Here is a 14322-nt window from a genome sequence, read left to right on the forward strand (position 1 = left end):
TTTCTATATCATGTTTGGCCTTTTCAAGCAAAAGCAGAAGTGTTAGTAAGAGCGCCACAACTCTTGGACTGCTTGGCGCTTCTGTAGCCTTCAAACAAGCTCTTTACCAAGCAGCCCACTCGAGAACAATGCAATTACAGCCGAAAAGGAAGTAAACATTAACTGCTGCACTTGGTTCCCTACAGAAACTGCACTCCACTGTATATTCAGGTCCCTGAAAGTAGTAATTTACATAATGCAGGTTCTCTTTGATTTTTAGTTACTCTAACATAACGCCTGCTAAGACCGAAAGCACCACTGCATTTCCTGTTCCAAGTACAGTAAAGACTTTAGTGTTGTGAACAATCAATGCATAGCATCTCTAAACCAGTTTCTGTACAATTTGTTCAAAGCATATAAAGGTAGAGCCATCTGCCCTACATACGAAAAATAACCTGACTATACCAAGTAAAAATCTTCAACTCCAATTTCAAACAAAACAACTGACGATGCAACAAAATTATGCAGTTTGAACCAGCTCGCACCTACAGTCAGTGCTGAGCACATCACCACCAAATTCAAGGTTACAGAAGGTGAAGAGCGTGTGATATAATGGTACTACTATTTCAGACACATATCTTTAGTACTTCACTGGTTGAAAGGGACACAAGTGCAATTTTGAAAGGTATGATTGACAAAGGATACACTCAGAATGCAAGTCTTATGAACTGTATTAATGTTCTGGAACACCGCATCACCAACCCAGCAGATAAATGCTGCATTGTGGGATGAAAACAACCACCCTGAATATTAAACATGCTTTGCTTTTATTAGCTACCTAATGATGAAAGTTTTGATTCCAGGTCATGACAGAACAATGCAAAACATGACACTGTACAGCCTCCCGCCACCGCTGTGATCACCCACCTGTATATCCATCCTTTTAGACGAGAGATGGCTCATTAGACAATGTCACAAGGAACATGGCTCTGGTCTGCTGCCCACTCACAGTCAGTACATTTCAGGTTTGCACATGAGAACCAGCAGGTATTACCAGCACTCCCTCGATAGCAGGATGTTCACAACCCACAGTGGGTATTTCCTACAATGGAGGCCTACTGTTGCACTTCCGTTTCATCACACTTAGTGAAATAAGCGGTGAATGATACTGTACCTACAGTATCTCATGTATCAGCTTTCATTTCGGTCATTTAGTCAGCCTGGATTCAAGCATCATAGCACCTCCTTTTTAAAACAGTAAGTATAGTGGCCAGTTCAAAGTCTTATATGTCCCATCCAGGGTTAAGATTTTTAGGGTCAGTGTAGGGTCAAAAGCATACAGATACAGTACACAAACTAAATACTGTATATCCACATACATAGTGCAAGGGCTCAGGGGCAAAAGGTTACAATTTATATAGGTATGATCAGGCAGCACTTTCCAAAAGCTTCTAGAATGATGTCCAAACATTCCAGAACTTAACTGAATCGTCACACAAATAAAATGTCAGGTTTTTCAAGTGGGAGAAATTTAGTCACCCACATGTTTACAGAGGGAACTTTTGCTGTAGACCACAACATTAAAATGCATTTCATTGGCAAATACGTAACAGTAGACAGCCTATGTACCATAACATATGGTACAATATTTTATACAGCTCCTTTGAACCTGTTACAGATTCAGACAGACAATCTCTCACTGCAGTGTCTTTCCAATGTGCACTACATTCGTCAGGAATCAGCATCATCGCTTGACAGTATTTAGTTGATAATGTAATTAAATTATGCTGAGATAATTCATAGAAAAAAAAATTGCGACGTACAAAACCTCTACTGCCTGATATCGGTTTATCAGAGAAAACAGCCATTCAAAAACCTTATGAGTGAATCTGACCAAAGTTTTAATCAACAAATGCTGCAAGGACATCATTTTGAAACTTTAGTTCCTTAAACACTAAACCATCTTTAAAAATACCTAACATTTCTTATGAGGACTGTATAGCTTTTACACAGTTTCACATTTTAATTTTTCCACTGTATACAAATTAATATTTTGCATGTACAGTGAAGTTCCTCAGACAAGTTTAAAGTGTCAACACAGTCACAAGCTTGGCCATAATTTTAAGTTTAACCAAAGTCCTGGATGTTTAAGAGGATTTACTGACTGCAGCCTGCCTGTGGGTACAGGGTTTCTATAGTGTTCTTTGTACACTAGTGCAACATTTAAAAAGCTCAAGCAACAGAGGAAGAAATCAGAGAATCAGTTCAACAGTTTATTGAAAACAACTAACTGAACCCCAGACAAGCTGCAATACTCAACTTAGCAATCACCACAAGAGCTGGGACAGTTTAGCTACACTATAAGAACTACTAAGTATGGGGGAACCAGTTAAACTATGCGTCATTGGAATTCAAACTAGAACAGAGCTGTGTTAATGTCACCTCTGATCCAGTACTGCAACATGAGAGAGGTATAGAGGCAAACATAAGTAGCCCTCACTGGGGCCAAGGCAGCCCTCAGCCTTGAAAATCATTTGTCTTCATTAGGCCACACAATTAATGCAGAGGCCAGTCTGCAGGCATGCCGCCAAGCCTAAGATTACTGCCTCCATTGCTGAAAACATCCAGGAGCCAAAGCAGGGCTTTTGTTTAGCTAACATTTCCAAAATATCAAATGTCAGTCTTTAAAACTTGGCTTTTTAATCATTGCTAGATAGCATGCTAAGCATCAGATCACCAGTACAGGTCGGCAAAGTTGAAATACTGCTTGCATCACTCAGAGCTGTTAATTTGTCGGGATGATGTCAGTAGCAATTTGCACATTGACGGGGATTACAGAAAACAAGATGACAGATGGAAATGACAACACTTCAGAATCAACAGGCTGACTGCAGAGGCCTGTCACAGACCTTCAAAAATTCATTCCTCAAGTGTCAAGAAAGGGCAGGGGGAACACTACAATGTAGAGGTATGAAAAAGCAGAACAAGAGCATGTTTCAAACCAAGCTCTGGAGTTTCATCAAGTCAAATATCAAGAAGTCCTGCACTCGAGCAATGCAAAGAGTTAAGACGTGTACTGAAACGGCACCAGCTCTTCTACAAAAGCTAGGATGCAGCATCCTGTAGCACAGCAGGTGCAGAGAAGTCGATACAAGGTATGTGGCGCCAAGAGCGAGACCATGCTGCAGGACCCCCAAGACAAAGGCAAAGTACAACACAAGGATGCAAGGTGGCTGTCAGGCAAATGATTTGTTTAAAGGTAAGGAATGCAGAGGACAAGGATTGCCACTGGAGAAGTTCTCACCAGAGGACCAGACAACCGTGACAGGAAAGTAGAAAACTGACCTCCACTACCTTGCAGCTGACTCCCAGAACAGGATGAAAAATGTGTCCACACCAACAGCACAACGCAGTACAATGCACACATAGCTGCTAGCATCAGTGACAGTCGGCCCTGCTATAAGAGGACTTCAGCGCTATGTAGGTTATGATCTTGTTCCAGAATCTCCTTGTGAGCTACACCATGAAACACCTCTAGCAGCTGGTGGGCTGAAAAAAGTACATCAATTAAAATCAGTTTAAGGATCCAGTCTATTCACACTGCAAGGAGATGAAGAGTAAAGGCTGGACAGTTAAAGATACAATGTACATTCTGCACTCAGTCCATTTATGGCATAGACCCAAAAGCTATTTTTCACAATCCTTGTGGCACCAGGTGCCAAGTGTTAGCATTTTTACTTCAGACAGGCAGCTTAGACACCACATGGGTCTGTAATTTGTAAAAACAGCAGTAAAGAGCACCCTGGACAGCCTGCCAGGACCACAAAGGCAAACCTGAGTTGGCCTGAGGAGGGCCACCAGCCTGGAAAGGTTCCACTGACACCCAGGCCATGCCAAAGCCTGGAGTTCACAATTAGTGACCCAGGGTTTAAGAATCAGGACCTGTGGGCTAGAAGGAATGAAACACATTCTCCAAGTGGAACTACAACAGCATGCCAGCATGGCATTATCCACCTGTACCACTCATGTCATCAGTCAGCTGTATTAATGGGGCAGTAGAATAAACGACAGTTCTCTGGATAACAGCAGCTGCTAAGAAAATGAAAAATGCAACATAGAACAAGCTGTGCAAGTCAATGCTCGAAGCCCTGGGACACCAGAAGATATCTTAGCAGGTGGATTTCACACCACACGAGCAGTATATTGAACCACACAGAAAGCTGCAAGCAGACACAGGTGCACATTTACCATCACACACTTGCTGGAGGACAAAGTTTCGCTCCACGCAAACCCTTTAATTTGCATCAAGAAGGGGTTACACGAAAGCACCAGGAGGACATGGCACTAAGGTGGGCTGTCTCACTCTGCTTCCAGCACTGCTATACTGACAGAGGCAAACACAGGGACTGCAAGCTCTACTCTCACTTATCACCGTAAGAAACAAACCCAAAGGGAGTGCAGGAGTCACTGTTTTCACCAGGGACTCATTAGCAAACATTTTAGGTAAATTTCTTAAATTTTACATCCCCAGTATCTCCCCCATCTTCTTATTTGTAGCAGGTGGCATTGTGGCTAGAGCTATTGCCGTGCAATCATAAAGCAGGATTGAATGCTGTGTACCTTGATCAAGGTACTTAACCAGAATTTATCCAATAAAAATTTCCCAAATATATAAATATGTAAATCACCAAGTAGCATAGAATTCAAACTTCAAATTCTAAGCTACTTTGGGAAAAAGAATACCCTTTGTAGTTCTGAAAAATTTAGTGCCACTATCAAGGAGGTTAGAAGGTCACAGTGACAAAAAGATACACTGGACAAACTACATTTCACCAGGGTGAAAGGCTTGAAAACAGCTACATGGAAGGAAGGGTAGAGTTTAAAAAAAAAAAAAAAAAGACTACTGCACTTGGGGGGTGCGGTGGCGCAGTGGGTTGGACCGGGTCCTGCTCTCTGGTGGGTCTGGGGTTCGAGTCCCACTTGGGGTGCCTTGCGACGGACTGGCGTCCCGTCCTGGGTGTGTCCCCTCCCTCTCTGGCCCTACGCCCTGTGTTGCCGGGTAGGCTCCGGTTCCCCGTGACCCCGTATGGGACAAGCGGTTCAGATGATGTGTGTGTGTGCACTTCAGCTTTGTTAATTATTACTTCTGGTACATTGGCCTCACAAGCTTCTCGAGTCATGGGCAGACATCTTCTTAAAAAGGCTTCAAAAGCATTTCTTCTTTAAGATGAGTAATGAAGTCATGGTAGAAAACTAATCACTGTGTCACCAGACAGCGGACAACAGACACACCACCTTGTTAACCTCTGAAGAGACTACAAGAGCTTTATTAAATAGATGAGGTGAATCATTAAAAGAAAAAAGGTCAAACGGTCACTTAGAACAGCACATTTTTGTGCATCTCAGACACTCGGTCTTTGCCAGAAGCTGTGTCTTCTTGTCTTAAACAGCAGGTCAACAATGTGCTTCTGTAAATTAAAAAGCCTTAGCAATCAAAAGCATCAATGTAACTAAGAGTAAATAATCAAATTCTGACAAAGGAATGTGTGTCCAAAAAGCTTGAGGTAAGACTAATAGTGGAATCTTGCTTTATTTTGAGAATACAGAGAACAAGGGAGACTACCAGTTATTTCCAGTATATTAACTATTACACTGGCTGATGTCTGAAGAGCTGTAAAAACATATGCTCAAAACAACACAATTTTCAGTTTTAACCATTTTATTTCCCTGGGTGCAAAGCCACTTTTGGCATCATTCTGGCTGACAGATGCATTATGTTCCAGGTTAGCAGCAGCATCCAATCTAAATCCCTATCTGCAGCTGTCCCTGCAGATTAAGTCACAATACCAAAGCCTATCCCACAATTAGATTACTCATTGTTTCTCTGCTTATTTAAAGTAGTAATATTACTCAATGTTGCTAGTTTGCATGATTATTAGTTGGTAGCCTGTGAACTGTGGAGTCTAGGTCTTCTGCCATCTGACACACTAGGCCCTTTCCAGGTTCACAGATCATATGTTTCAACATTTTTTTTTTTTTTTTAACAAAAGCAACCATTTCCTTCAACACCAGTAAAATATCTGTGGATATTTGAATGATTTATATTTAAAGAAGTCTGGCATAAATGTATGATAAAAGCAGTATGTGGATGGAAGCTTGACAGCTCCTTAAGACAAAATAAGTGTAGGTCTTGACACTGCTGTGCTATATAACTCAAGTAACCAAGCAGATATACCTCCCACGGTACAGCAGGGAATGGCCATCAGCAATCAACGAACTGACCAGTTTAAAGAATGCAGGCTATATAAACTGGAAATTGATGAGTCTTGTGAGAAGAACAAAGACAATATCCTTACACAACTTGACCAATTTGCTGATCGCACTGTTTTGGATCCCATTATAAGGGAGAGAACAGTGCTGATTGTGTCAGGCTCGGTTACCTTGGAAACTGAGACGAGAGCGCAGGTGCCCTCCAAGGATCTCCCCTGCCTGTCCGTGGATGAGAAAGCTAGAGCCACCATGTGGGAGACAAAGCGGAGATTTGGAACGGGTTGCAGGAACCACCTGACTGCATTTGTCACATTTATGCAGCTGAAGCACACAACAAGACATGTCAACATGACACTCTGTTCCTATTCCCCAAAGCTTATACCCCATGACTTTCCAACTGCAGACACAGAGTGCATTGACTGAACTATTAATGCAGCACAAGAGAGACCAAAGCCATGAATGTGGGAAAACGGCACAAAATACCATCCACAGTGTAAAGAAAACAGAAGAGACTCGAAATGACTCCCTTTGTGTGAACAGGAAGCAAACCCATAACACTCAAGCGCCATTCTTGTATTCCTGACTACAGTAAGTAGTGATGGCTCTCAAAGGCAGCGGAGTGGAACAACAGGCAACTACAACGGACCGCTTTCCTGGCTGGCTAAAAACAATGGAACACTCTTCATAGGCCACACATATGGCGAGGAATCCTCCTGCTTCCCAGGCACTCTTACACACACAGGTTTACAGAGCTGTAAATGTGTCAGAAAAGCCAGGTATTCTCTTCAGCATGGAAAAGAGAAATCACATTTGAATGTGTAGACCAGACTGCGGATTTCAGGTGCAGCTGGAGACAAAACAAGTTATTCAATTTTTTGGGTGAACCCACCAACAACTGGCTATTGGCATCAGAAGGAAAAAGATAAAAATGATTATTAGCAACTTCTGAGGGGTGCTTATTCAAAGTGACATACATGGGTTACATGCAAGTTATGCGCTTAAATGTAGTTGGACATTTTATCTCAGCAGTTCAGGTTAATTTACTTTTTTCACCTCAGCATACTGTAACATAGCCCTGTATGGAATTTGAACCAACAACCAAATTGGGCATAAGCATACAAGGACTACACTACCTGCTGTATCTGCTCTCCCATGATGCAAGATGCTGGCCAAGACGACTCAACTCTGCAAACTCAAGCATGGTGCAGGAATGTAAGAGGCAAAGCTTGCCTGGCTTGTGCTTCTGCTCTGCCCACCGGCCAGCCCTCCTGGGGAGGATAATCCTCTCTAAGAAGTCCTAATGCACTTTCACTGAGCTGCCAGCTGGCCGGTACTGGAGTGCTTCCGCCTGGCCAGCCAACCAATGGGACGTAAAGGGATTGGGGAGGTCAGTCTGTACGCTTAGTACCGGGGCAAGGTGCTACAATGGGGTCAACCTGGCCCAGGGAGGTATCCTCAGGATGCAACACTAACCCTGCTATGTAAGAACTGTAGTGCTATGCTAACTCACTAAGGAATAAGAGCTGCACCCCTCCCACATTTTGCAGTAAACAACACAGAGTCCACAGGGATTCCTAACTGTATTTAGCTACAATATTGCTTCAAATATACACACAAACAAACACTTGTTATGCATCTTTATAATAAGGTTGTTCACACATAGCCCACCCCAAAAAAGTGCTGCTAAAGGGCAGGAAAAAAGTCACTTTACATACAGTGCAATACAGCCAATTGATACATTTGTGCAGGTTTTTAAAAGCCACATTAATGTATTGCTAAACAAAAATACAAAAGCTATGTGGGCACCACATTACACAAAGGTCAACAATGTAGGGAATTTCAATTACATGGGAACATGTCAAACTTTGCAGTGAAAAGTCTCTGCAGTATCCTCAGATTTCCAGATATCAGGTGTTATGTTTCCACAAACTGTACTGCTGTCCCTCTTGTAGCAGAGGCAACTGGAAAATGCAGTATCACTAATCCTACAATTAGTGATGGCAGAAAGAACTAACAAAAATGAATACTGAATGAATATTAATAAGTCAATAAACAAAAATTCTGATCCAGTGGGAAATGGAAGCATACAGGTCTCTCAAGAGGGAAGAATTTCTCAAAAGCAAACCGCATAAGAAAAAGCACTACCTCATAGTGAAGTCTGGGCTGTGCAGGAAAACTATACACTATTGGAGAAAAAAATATTTTTCAGTATTTGTTAGCTTTAAGTCACTTTGGACAAAAACATCAATGTTAAATGACTTACACCGATTTACCCATTTATACAGCAGGGTAAATTATTGTATCAATTCAGGGTAAGTACCCTAACTAAGAGTACTACAGCAAGAAGTGGGATTCGAGCACAGATCCTTTGAGTCTAAGCCCACCTTTTTTAAGCCAAATACAAAAAAAAACGGAACACAGTACAGGGAGATTGGAGAACAGCAGCTACCTGTTGACCATGAATCCAAAGCCTATATATTCAACATAATGCATAAAACCATGGCTGAATTTACATAAAATGTAAGACTATTCAAACTCCTGCACTTCATGTTCATGTTCTCACCAAAAGTAGCCAACTGACACTCTGCCAAGTGACCCCACCTTTTCACCCAGAAGTCATAGGGCTTTCTGTTCCATTAGTACTTTAGAGCCAAGCTAGCTATCAACAACAATTGAGAAGATCTTCTGCAGTTCCAACCCTTGTTCAGAGGATACTGCAGGGTCCCCAAGGTAACATGCAGGGCCAAAGGTCTTGTCTGGCCTTGTCATTTTTTGTTTAGTTTTCTGCAGTTTTTTTTTTTGCTCATGTTCTCTAACCAGTTTAAAATGCATCTTAAATTAAGACCTTTTCATCCAACATCTTACCATTTCTTAAGTCAAATTGCAGATGGGACCAAAAGTTAATTCTGTGGCAAGCAATTTTATTTAAATATTTTGCATTATACACTGGCTACAGAACATGAGCCACTGAACAAACAGTGAAACAGCCTGCAGTGAGAACCCCTTTGCCCCTTCTCCCTCCCTCCCACATTATACCAATACATGGGTTTGATGAAGCAGTAACCTTCAAGCAGAATAGTTTGAGGCCAGTAAGCCAGGAACCCCCATTCCAGGACCCTCCTATTCTAATCAATACTCCACAATGCCAGCCCTGAGGAAATATTAGCTTCAAAGGTCCTGCTGAGCCCAGCTGAGGCTCAATCGGTGCAGTTAGTAGAGCTGCAACAGCCAAGCAACAGGGAATAAGAAACATGTGGAGAAAGGTAGTAAGCATGATAGCACTCAGTTACAAATAATCTAAAATACTGACATTAGACTAACAGGAAAATGCAATGTGAAAAAAACAACACAAAGCACTTTGACTTAAGTTCTATGCAATGCAGGTGTTGGAATCCACTAAGGTTATGTTTTGTCTAGACTCCTGTTTGTGATTTTCAGACAAAATATCAAGTTGCACCTGAGGCTGAGAAGGTGTCCAACTAGGGAGAGAAAGGATGGAATCTCTGCCATCTTCAAATGATGCTGACCTTTTGGTCTCATCTGACTGTGTCCATCAGGAATTCAGGTAGTTCACTGCCAAGTACAGTGGCTGGTGTGAAAATCAGCATCTCCAAATCTGAAGTCATGCTCTTCTCTCAGGAAAAAAAAATGAGCTTCTCTCTCAGGTGAAGGGGCAACAGCTCCTGAATCTTCAGACAAAGCTATCAGTTTAATGCTCAATCTACAACCCTATACTCCACAGCCACCATGTCCAAAGGTCACAAACATAAGAATTAAATATTTAGCACTCTGAAGCATGAGCCTGGAGCACGTGTGAACATTTTACATACTTTAAACTGTGCCTTGACTCACTTAAAATGAACACTGAAAATACAAGAATAACTCAATCTATTGGTTCTACATATACTTTCTAAAAATAAAATGTATTCAAACAGAACATTAGTGTGTGCCTGTTGTGAAGCAGAGCACTATGATTCTATAAGAGTTCAACAAGTCACAATAGCCTGGGACAGAGAATAGGCTCTACATGTGAACAATGGTCTCTCTACATGCAGGGTAGTTTAAGCTTCTGTTTCAAAACACACAATCAGGTAAATGAGCTTGTTCTTAAAAGTTTCACTTCGAGTCCCCTAATAAACTGCAAATTTATGGTTCACAAGAATATCTAAGTTCACTGTGTAAACTGCACCACTGCAGCCCCGACACTAACATAGGGGTTCATAACCTGGGGTCTATAGAGTCCCTGAGGTTGTATGGATGCTCTATGGGGGTCTGTGAATCTCAAGCTTGCTTTGAAAACAATGGAGTAAGCAAATAAAAGTTAAAAATAAAATGCAAGTACTACTACGGGATAGCTAGTAGCACAGTGGGGAGAGCCGCTGCCTTTAAACCCAAAGGTGGCAGGTTCAAATCTAACTTCCAGTCTTAGCACCCTTGAGCAAGTTACTTACCCTAAATTGTTCCAGCAAAATTACCCAGCTGTATAAATGGGCAAATAAGTAGCTTAACATTGTAAGCTGATTTGAAGAAAAGCATCAGCTAAATGAAAAAATGTACCATGCCACTACTGTCGATGGCATGCCTGTAAATGTAATCAAGACTGAAATTGCATAGCATATTTTTCCTGAAGTTTAAGATTTTACTAGAAGAAAGTCCTAAGCTTTCATCAGATTCTAAAAGGGATCCGTGACCTAAAGAAGGTTAAGAACCTCTGCTCTAAAGCAACTTCATCTCATCTGAACTATTCTCCTGTCCTTTTCCAGTTTCAGACATAGTCTCCAGTACAGCCACCTTTCTGTCCAAAGAAATACAGCCCTGGGTCAGCCAGGCTTTTCACAGCCTCAGAGAGCTATTTATTCTTCTCCAGATTACAGCATCTTCCACCCTATGCACTCTCACTTTCTTCAGTTCCTTCTATGAAGGCATGCTCTGCTCATAACAGAAGAGCACAGTGTCACAGGGCTGTAGATGAAGGCAGTAAACCTACATGTGAACAGACTGAAAAATAAAACTAAAATCTGGACATACAGTACACAGTTGCATACACTGTAGTATTAAGAACATTTTCTATGGTGTTTGCAACAGCTTTACTACCCTTCAGATGAACGGCTTGGTGAGTTAAACAAGATGCTGCTTGCAGTCAACTGAACATTTTACAGAAACAGCTGTAAGACAACTCTTGAATCATGCAGTGAATCATATCCTGAAGATTCCCCTGAAAACATGGAGGGGCAGAATTATTAGCATGTCAAAATCAAAGTCTTGGAAAACTTTCCATTAAGTGAAAAACTGTGTTAGTATAAACATATCTGGAGGCCACAATTTGTCATTAAAAACCTGGAAAGGTCATTCATAACACACTCCTAACAGCACTCTAGTATGTTAGAACAGTTGCCTTGGCACAGCATGACAAATCTGATGTGAAAATTAGCACAAACACATACTTGACACAGTGAAGCAAGAAATGTTAACACAACATCCACTTACATACCACCAACTTACACTAAAAACTGCAACATATCTGCAATGTCATTACAGCAGCATTACAAGAACATTTTATTTCAACATGCTGCCCTACAGAACAGGCCAAAGGGGTTGATAAGAAAGGTGTTAAATGGGGCCCGAGTAACTTACAACACCACTCCAAGAAGCAGGACTGCTGGTGATGCTAGTTTAGCCCTTAAAATCTCTTGTACAGCGTTTTCACGTTTAATTCACAGACTGAAGATAATGCATTTCATACTTAATAGTCGACAGACTAGTTAAAGACACCCTAAAGAGACTAAAGTCTGTTGCACCAACACCTTCCTTGCAATTTGGCTGAGTTACGGAGAGCCATTTGGTCTACTATGGCACTTTGGAAGACAAAGAGCTTGAATAGCATGGAAGAGGCAGGGGATATTGGCACACACTTGCAGTCTTTAGCATTCCATCCAGGCAACTATTGATCAGGAGCTGGGAAGTGAAAAGTCTGACATTAATTCCAATCATCACTTTCCTATGGCCCTCCTTAAGACGTTAATCACGTGCCGCAAACCAGGGATAAACCAAAAGGACAGTGTAATGCAGATACCTGCTTTAAGTTGTGAATACTGTCATCACAGTGGGGGAGCAAAAAAATAAATAAATCCACACAAGACAAACAATAGCAGAGAAAAATATTTTAACCTAATTACCTGAACAAGAATAAACTAAAGCACAAAATTCTGTTAGAGATCAATGTGACTGTTTGGTGCTGATAAATTAAGGCACACAAAATAACACTTGTTCTAGAGTGGAATTTCAGGACCTTCTCCCATCCCATCATTATAAGAATGCTAAAACAAATTCCTGTTGCATTCATACCATAATGCAACCACTGCATGATAGATAGGTGGTGTTGCACTTGCTACATAAAATAAAATGTCCCTAGTCCATACAAAGAATTTGAACACATGGTCATTTGCACACAAACTGCCTCTCAAAGTTTTTACAGGATGCACATTTGACAGTGCACTGAAATAGCACTTTAATATTAATAAATGCAAAAGTAAATCCAGCAGGCACCGTTCAAGACTCAACCCTTTCAACAAGCATTTCTGAAAAAGGTGTGAAGGGGGTAGCCCACGAAGTGTACCAGGCTGTGTAACCTGGTCAGACAGCACACACTGCTACTAGACAAATGATTAGTCTTAAAAAAGTGAATATTGCTATGGCAGCCAGCTGCTGAGTGAATCCCCACCACCACCACCACCACCACTCCAACTAATAGTGGCAACCTAATGACGCCCTTCACCTCACACTGCAATCCGATCCTTGGAAGGAAGCTGCTACCAACCGAGACTGACTCACTGAACACGAGCTGCGCACCTTCCTGTCGGTCTCTGGGGCGCGTGCAGGTGCACGCACTGGTCTGGTGCAGCTGCGCGGGCGGGTGAGCGCGCACGTGCTCCTCCGGGTCAGGCTCCTCGAGCCACGCGAGATGTCCGTGCGCCTCCCGACCCGATGCTTCTAACTTCATTTACTCCGACCCCCGTGGAAGCACAGAGCGCGTGTGGAGCGGGAGACGTTCAATTAAAACGAGTCTCTTTGGCGAAGGAAGGCGGCGGGAGCACACACGGACTCCGACGGACGGACAGACACACAGTGAACACGTTAACTTAAGTTGGGAGGAAAAGTGACGAAAAAGCAGAGGTGCGCGTGCAGTGTGAGCAAGAACTGAGGCCGCTAACCGCCCCCGGAGGCTCGTCAGTTCCCTGTGGGTGCGTTGCTGAGATGCCGCGCGCCCGACACAGCGAGTGAGTGAAACAACTCAACGGGTTTTCCACCACAACTTCTCTGTACACACAACTTTGTTTACGTCCAAGCGAGCTGACACGCGCGGTGGCGTTCTACAGAAAAAACACTCACCTGAGCCGGTTCTCCGTGCCCAAAACCTTTGGTGGTCGGTTCGCCGGTGGTCCCCAGACTCCTCTTCGCCCAGCAGCAGGTCACCAGCCCCGGCCTGAGCACAACTGACGGCTGCGGTACAGCTAGCCACACGACGACGACTCAGCTTTCGACCGAAATCTCGCTCCGGAGCGTCAGACGCTCCAGGAGGTTTCCCAACGGCTTCGTAAACCACGAAAAAAGTCCAAATAACGCCGCAAAATAATCAAAAACCGCAGTGAAATTAAGAGCCGCCGACTGTCGTTCAGCTCTCAGCACCTCTTCTACACCGACACTCTCGAGTGATGGGAGCGCAGCGTGATGACGTCAGCGCGCACCAGGCACTTCCTCCGCCGGCCTCAGCCTTTCATCACTCAAGCTGCTCGGCTCCAGCTTTTGCCCTCGACCCCGCCCCTTGCCTCTTTTCTTTCCTTGCGCTGGATTGTGACGTCAAAAGCGCACAGCAGCACGTTGCTCGGTTTTGTGCCCGTGCTGCGCGAAGAGATGCGGGCGGGTTGTTCGTGAAACAGAGTTAATAACAGTTAAAAATGAACGAGCGCGCCCTTAGATTTAAAACGGCAAGTTTCTAAGGGGTACGTGTGCGGCTATGCGATTTGCCGGCGTCTGGCCGGCGCTACAGGGCACTGAGCACCGGGACAGCAGCTG

At 43.0% G+C, this 14322-nt stretch overlaps 1 protein-coding gene across 2 annotated transcripts in view; it reads right to left on the reverse strand.

Annotated features, from left to right (window-relative positions):
- The window catches only part of LOC108936717 (F-box/WD repeat-containing protein 7-like), an 85816-nt gene extending 71827 nt beyond the window's left edge, over positions 1-13989 (reverse strand). The window contains exon 1 of one of the 2 annotated variants that reach the window (XM_029250511.1): positions 13639-13989. The gene's annotated coding sequence lies outside the window, so the exon portion shown is untranslated. The remainder of the gene's footprint in view (positions 1-13638) is intronic. The other variant, XM_029250510.1, reaches the window with a different exon arrangement.
- Positions 13990-14322: the final 333 nt, after the last annotated feature.

Source organism: Scleropages formosus, chromosome 3, assembly GCF_900964775.1.
Source record: "Scleropages formosus chromosome 3, fSclFor1.1, whole genome shotgun sequence".
Classification (NCBI taxonomy): Eukaryota; Metazoa; Chordata; class Actinopteri; order Osteoglossiformes; family Osteoglossidae; genus Scleropages; species Scleropages formosus.